Genomic DNA, 6,368 nt, shown 5'->3' on the forward strand with positions numbered 1-6,368 from the left:
GGGTCCACTTAGGTTTCAGCAATGCCGAGTCACTTTGTCTCTTCTTAACCCAGGCGTACCCTGCGATGACGGCGTCAGCCTCCGAGCACGGCCAAAGCGTGCGGCCCAAGAAGCCGGGCATTCTGAGGAGAACGGTGAGTAGCAGAATTGCTGGGTTTTGTCCGTTGTACAGCTAAGATCACGCAGTGATGTCTGGTGTTCTCGATTGTAGTTGAGCAAGGGACTACAGCCTGGTAATCGTAAGAAAATTCCCAGCAGGCGAGGCGGCCTCCATTCGCACGCAACGTGGATTCTCATCCCCGGACATCCGAGAGATAAGTCGAGGGCTACGACCTTGAGAGGGGATGAAAGGGAGGCACTGGGAGGGCTTTTTGAATCAGCTTTGGTGGCAGGGATGTGCAAGAAGTATCCACTTAGGCCACCTAAAGGGAAAGTGTTTCTTTTGATCACAGTGCTGAGGTGCTCAGGGCAGAGCAGTCCTGGTGTGTGTTGTGTCACTTGTCTATTGTGCATTCTGTGTGTTTGGGTATTTCGTGTCACATGTCTTTTTTACCTTAGCCCTTTGAGGGCCCTATCGGAAAGCCCGGCCTCATTTTTGGCATCCGCGATCTCCGCATTCCTTGGACGGGCACCGGTGCAATAGGACTCTTGATTCTGGAGGTCAGACAGGCATCTGAATTGCATCTCGCTTTAGAAGCATCCAGTCAGATGTCTTTTAAGGTCTTGCTCTGAGCTGTGTCGACAGCCACACACCGCAATGATCCCTTATAGCCGATTAGGACCGATAAGAATGCAAAGCTAGCTAGAGCCTTCGGACCATAAAATTGTTGGACATTCATCTTTGCAGTTCTCTTAAGAAATCATTCTGTTAGCATCTTGTTCCTGCAGGGTTCTCTGAGCCTCATCAGCTCTGAGCGGTCCGTCTTACCTAGGTCATCTCGTTCCGCATTCTCCCGGCGCTCGCCGGCATTCTTCTCACCGAGAGCTCTCTCTCCCTGTCGAGTCCCCTTGTTTGTCACGTTCTGTCCTGTGTCACGGGTGTCTGCACGTATTTGTCCCGGAACTGCTCTGCCCTGCTGCATAGCCTGTAACGGGACAAGTCCCAGGAGTTGAAATTTCTGATGCGGGGTGTAGTTGGGCTCTAGATTGTATTTGTAGATTGACATGTTTGGTGCTGTTAAGTTATCCTGCAGCCATTTGACATTACTCCTACCTTTCTTTCAGATGCAGGCGGATTAAATCTGTGGCAGAGCCCCCAATCCCGGGTCAAGGGGTTTTCCCTGAGAAGGTCAGTCGCTGTTTGTGTTTACAGGGGAAGCATAAATGGTGACTATGTTACAGCACTGTTCTTTGTCAATTATTAGGAAGTCCAGGCAGATAGCTGCAGCCAAGGCCAAGTGTGCCAGGTGAGCAGTGGACAGAAGCAGTTGTTCTCGCACAGGTCTCAGTTTCTGGTGCACCTCTAACCATCCGTTCTCATTTGCATGCTTTAGGCCATCCACTCGGTGTACGCTAAGCCCATGTCATCAGGTGGCGGACGGACCGGGTTTCCTGCACTCGTGAGCCCTCCGGAAGTATGATGGGACCCCGTGATGAAGCCCACACATCTTGTATTTCAAGGTCCCATCTGGGTAGCTCACGGGAACGGCCGAGGAGCTGCGGTGAGTCGGGGAGGTAGGGAGGAGGAGAGGGGGTCCACTCCAGTTTCAGCTGTGCCCAGTCACCTTGTCTCCACTTAACCTAGGCGTACCTCGTGACGGCAGCGTCGGCCTCGGAGCACGGCCGAAGCGTGCGGCCCAAACGCCAGGGCCCTCTTAGGAGAAGGTGAGTAGCAGAATTGTCAGGTTTTGGCCCGTGTGCTGTTAAGATTATGCGCTGATGTTTCCTTTTCTTTGTCTTGGCAGACGAAGAGATAAGAGCCTGGTGACAGCTGGAACTTCCCAGACGGGGAAGTGGCCTTCTTTTGCACTTGACAGGGATTTGCACACCCAGAAGTGTGCAAGATAAGTTGAGGGCTATGACCCACTGAGGGGAGGGAAGCGGGGTGCTGGCTTGGGACTGCCTGGAAGGGATTTTGGAGTCTGCTTTGGAGATGGGGATGTCTAAGAAGTGTCTCGTTAGGCCACCTAAAGGGAAAGTGTCTCTTTTGATCTCAGTGCTGAGGTGCGCAGGGCAGAGCAGTTCCGGTGTGTGTCGTGTCACTTGTCTCTTGTGCATTCTGTGTTGTTTGGGTCTGTCACGTCGCTTGTCTTTTTTTTACCTTAGCTGTCTGAGGGTCATCTTGGCATCTGTGATCTTTGCGTTCCTCGGACCAGCCCCAACGCCACAGGCCTTTTGACTCGGGAGTCCCAACAGGCATCGCAGTCGTATCTGTCTTTAGAAGCATCCGGTCAGATGTCTTTTAAGGTCTCGTTCCGAGCGGTAGCGACAGCCGCGCACGCCAATGATCCATTATAGCGGCTTAGGACTTGTGAGAATGCCAAGCTAGGTAGCTCATTCTTACCGTAGGCTTTTCAGGCATCCGCTTGTGCAGTTCTCGGAAGACATCGTTTTCTTAGCATCTTCTTCCTGCAGGGTTCTTTGAGCCTCATCAGCTCCGAGCCGTCCGTCTCACCTAGGTCATCTCGTTCCGCAATCTCTCTGTCCTCGCGGGCATTTTTCTCGCCAAGAGATTTTTCTCCTCGTGGCGTCCCCTCGTTTGTCATGTCCTGTCCTGTGTCACGGGTGTCTGCACATATTTGTCCCGGAGCTGCTCTGTCCTGCTGCATAGCCTGGTGTAATTGCACAAGTCCTGGAGACCTGCAATTGGGAATGGGGGATGTAGTTGTATTCTAGATGGTATTCCTAGATTCACACAGGATCCTTGGACCTGTTAAGTTATCCTACAGTTGTTTGAATTTTCTCCTAACTTTCTTTCAGATGCAGACATTTAAGATCTGTGGCAGAGCGCCCCTCCTGGGTCAGGGGGTTTTCCCTGAGAAGGTCAGTCGCTGTTTGTATTTGCAGGGGAAGCATAAATGGTGACTATGTTACAGCACTGTTCTTTGTCTATTATTAGGAAGTCCAGGCAGATAGCTGCAGTCAAGGCCAAGTGTGTCAGGTGAGCAGTGGACAGAAGCAGTTGTTCTCGCACAGGTCTCAGTTTCTGGTGAAAGTCTAAGCATCCCCTTTTTTTTTTTTTTTTTTTTTTTGTTTTAGGCAGTCCTCTTGCGAGATGTCTCTGATCCCAGATGTCTGAGGCCAGGTGGGTGCAAGCTTAAGGTGTAGGTGGGCGTACTTGTTGGGTCAGGGTGGTGGTCTTTTCTCAGTATCTCAGTGTGGTTTTTTTTGCTTTGTTTCTTTGCAGGTGTCATTGCTGCCCTAGGCGTGTGAAGGAACAGAGTCAAGCGGGTGAGTCGGCATTTAGGCAGGGTGACTCATAGGTGACCGTTATGCGGCAGCACGCTAAGCCTGTGCCTTTTCCTTTTGTAGGTATCCTCCTGGCAGCCTGTTGAGTCGCGTCAAGATTTCAGGTGAGCCGGGGCAGCGGTGCGTCAGAGTTCCGGGGATTCCTCTTTTGCAGGGCGCCAGTTGCATTTTCTGTTTTGTCTTAGGTACCGTGAGGAGGCGCATAGCTGAAGTTTGGAAACGGCAGCACCGAAGTGGATGTAGAGAACGTGTCGCCGTCCACGTCCGGCTGACGATGGATTTTGTCCGGTCGTCTTGCAAAAGCTAATTGTCGGGGCCAGTAGGTGGGAGAAGGGGAAAAACCTTTACTATCACAGGAGACAATTTGATGTTAGCTTAGAGGAGAGGCCCATAGTGGGACGGGCCCCTTGGAAGCAGAGGGAGAGGGTTTCTCCTCAGCCTCACCAGAGTCTTCGCCGGGCAGGGCAGTTCCGATCCATCTTCGCGTCCTCGTGAGGTTTGCGTCGGCGGCCTTCTTCGACTCTCGATGTCGTCGTGGATCTTTTCACCCGAGGAGCCCGCCTTCACGTCCAGAGCTATAGCCACGGTCACGCCGTAGTCATCGCTTTCTTGTCTAGGCCTACTGAGCTTCTTAGGCTTCCTCTTAAGTCCTTTGGCACTAACATCTTGAAAGGAGTTAAATTTCATCATCACATGCTATTGCCCTAGGGCTTTCTTTCCTTTGGCATCATCGGCCTATGACTCATCTTGGACTAGCAATCTTGGGTCCATAAGGTGGAACTGCCAGGCAGTTTCCACTCGTGTCCGTGTTATGTCGTCCGTGTCATGTCGTCCGTGTCCGTGTTATGTCGTCCGTGTCCATTGATTTCTGCGTCATATGCCTTTGTTACATCTCGAGGCTTTATCGGCATTGTTCTCTGCCGTATCGGCCATATTTTACTCGTGTACCTTCCTGGATATCGCTTATTCCAGCATCGTTACATTTTTACTTATTGAGACGGGAAGAAGTACAGGAGACGTTCTCATTCATCTTCCTTCTTACCTTTGGTAGCGCCTTCTCTTCCCGTGCTATTCTCTTGGACTTCTAGAGGGAGCGTATTAGACCCTCATCACCTGACCGCAGTAGTTCCGTAGCTTGCGCCTTCTCAAAGGGTATAGGGCTCAACAATTAATCTTCCGGAGAGTTACGTCAAGTCCTCACTTATATTGTATCTACGTTGGCTTATATTGTACGTGCTTAGGTTGTACCTACCTATGTTGGCTTATACTGTATGTGCTTATATTGTATGTACTTATGTCGTATGTACCTATGTCGGTTTATATTGTATGTACTTATACTCTATGTACCTACACTGGCTTATATTGTGCATATATTGTATGTACCTACCTTGGCTTATGTTGTACATGCCTCTGTTATGCCACTTACAATCGGAGCTGCCCTGCCCAGGCACGTAGTCACGGTTAGGTAGAGCAGTTATAAAACTTTACAGTTCATCTGTCTTCTATGGGGTTTTGGGTACAAAATTTATGGACCCGGAGCGGGAATAGCTCCTAGCCGTCAGGTAGTCACTCGTCGACCGCCTCCCGTCATCTCTGTCGTCTCGCAGGTCCCCGGGTCCCTACACGTTATCCCGGAATCTACCGCTGGACATCAAAGAGCCGCGGTCAGAAGATGCGTCAAAGCGTCAGCGTAGCGTTTCAAGTAAGGGTCGCAGTCAGCGTGTAAGCGGAAGAGCGTGTGAGAGAGCGTGATTGTCCGTGTCTGTCTGTGAGAGCTTGTGTCTGCAGGTGTGAGTGTGTGTTGACCGGTTCTAACCTTGTGCGTATGGCCTTTGCCTTTCAGGTTTTTCAGCTCATTTTTAAATTTAGAATAAAAAATCCCCAGCCAGGGCTTTTTTTTTTTTCCCCCCCGGCTGGGTTTTTTTTCCTCTGTCCCGGCCAGTCCGCGAGGCGACGTTCATCGCCAAAGTTTGAAGGCGGACCGTCCTGGGACCGGGGTTTTCGTCAGGCAGGAGGATTTTTTTGGAGGCTCCCGGGAACCACGTTCCCGAGGAACAACGATTGCCGGGGCGTAACGGAGCGGTTGAAACGAGAGCGACAGTGAGTTTGCGTGCAATGTGAAGGAGGTGGTCACGGTGGATGACTGTTGTTTTCTGTATGCTATTTTTGTTTTGGTCTTTCCTCTAACAATCAAACAAAATGTAATGTAAATAGAAAAAAGGTTATATTGTGTTAATATGCGTTTGGTTTCTATTGCCCCGTATTGTTCCGTGTTTGCATTTGCCGCCGCATTTCCACATACGGCTCCGTACGTAAGTCGGATTTCTACCGGTCAGCGTACGGATTGTATCTACGCTCCCATTTGTATACATCGTTTCCATGTGTTTTGCTGGAGTGTAAATAAAAAAAATTATTCATTAAAGTTGAATCAACCCTAATAATGATGCCCTCCGCTCCCTCCCCCTCCCCCTTTGGCTCCTGTGTTTTTTTGGTGTGGTTTAGTCATTTTTATTTTTCCCCACTGTATTTCTTCCTTTGCTTCTTCTCTTAGTTTTCTTTCTGTCACGTCATTTCTGTCCGTCCCTAACTTTGTTTCTGTTTCTCACTGTTTCTAACTCTCTCTCTCTCTGCTTCTCTATTTCCCTGTATGTCTTTTCTTCTGTTTCTCTGTTTCACTATTTCTATTTATTTTTCTCTCTAGTTGATGCTTTTACTCTTTATTTCTTTTTCTCTCCAGCTTCTCTTCTTTTTTTTCTCTATTCTTTTGTCCTCTTTTTCACTCTCACCCTCTTTCTTTTTCACTGTAACCCTTCTCATTTTTTACTCTTTGCCATTCTTTTCCTATTTCTTTTCGTCTCTTAAGTAGTCTCTTAAGTAGTCTCTTAAGTAGTCTCTTAAGTCTGTCTTTTTCTTTCTTTCCATCTTTTCATTTCTAACTTTGTTTCCCTTTCTAGCTTTCA

The 6,368-nt window shown here is 49.2% G+C and overlaps 1 long non-coding RNA gene across 2 annotated transcripts; it reads left to right on the forward strand.

Annotated features, from left to right (window-relative positions):
- Nucleotides 1-306: 306 nt before the first annotated feature.
- Nucleotides 307-5,828, forward strand: LOC128791895 (uncharacterized). Of its 2 annotated transcripts, none has more exons than XR_008432213.1 (9): nucleotides 307-1,288; nucleotides 1,365-1,406; nucleotides 1,494-1,824; nucleotides 1,905-2,982; nucleotides 3,059-3,100; nucleotides 3,199-3,244; nucleotides 3,347-3,390; nucleotides 3,472-3,512; nucleotides 5,016-5,828. It is a non-coding gene; the product is annotated as an uncharacterized LOC128791895 (long non-coding RNA). The 2 variants fall into 2 exon arrangements; XR_008432214.1 differs by lacking the exon at nucleotides 5,016-5,828 and adding an exon at nucleotides 3,594-4,624.
- The last annotated feature ends 540 nt before the right edge of the window (nucleotides 5,829-6,368 follow it).

Source organism: Vidua chalybeata, chromosome 8 (assembly GCF_026979565.1).
Source record: "Vidua chalybeata isolate OUT-0048 chromosome 8, bVidCha1 merged haplotype, whole genome shotgun sequence".
In the NCBI taxonomy this organism is placed as follows: Eukaryota; Metazoa; Chordata; class Aves; order Passeriformes; family Viduidae; genus Vidua; species Vidua chalybeata.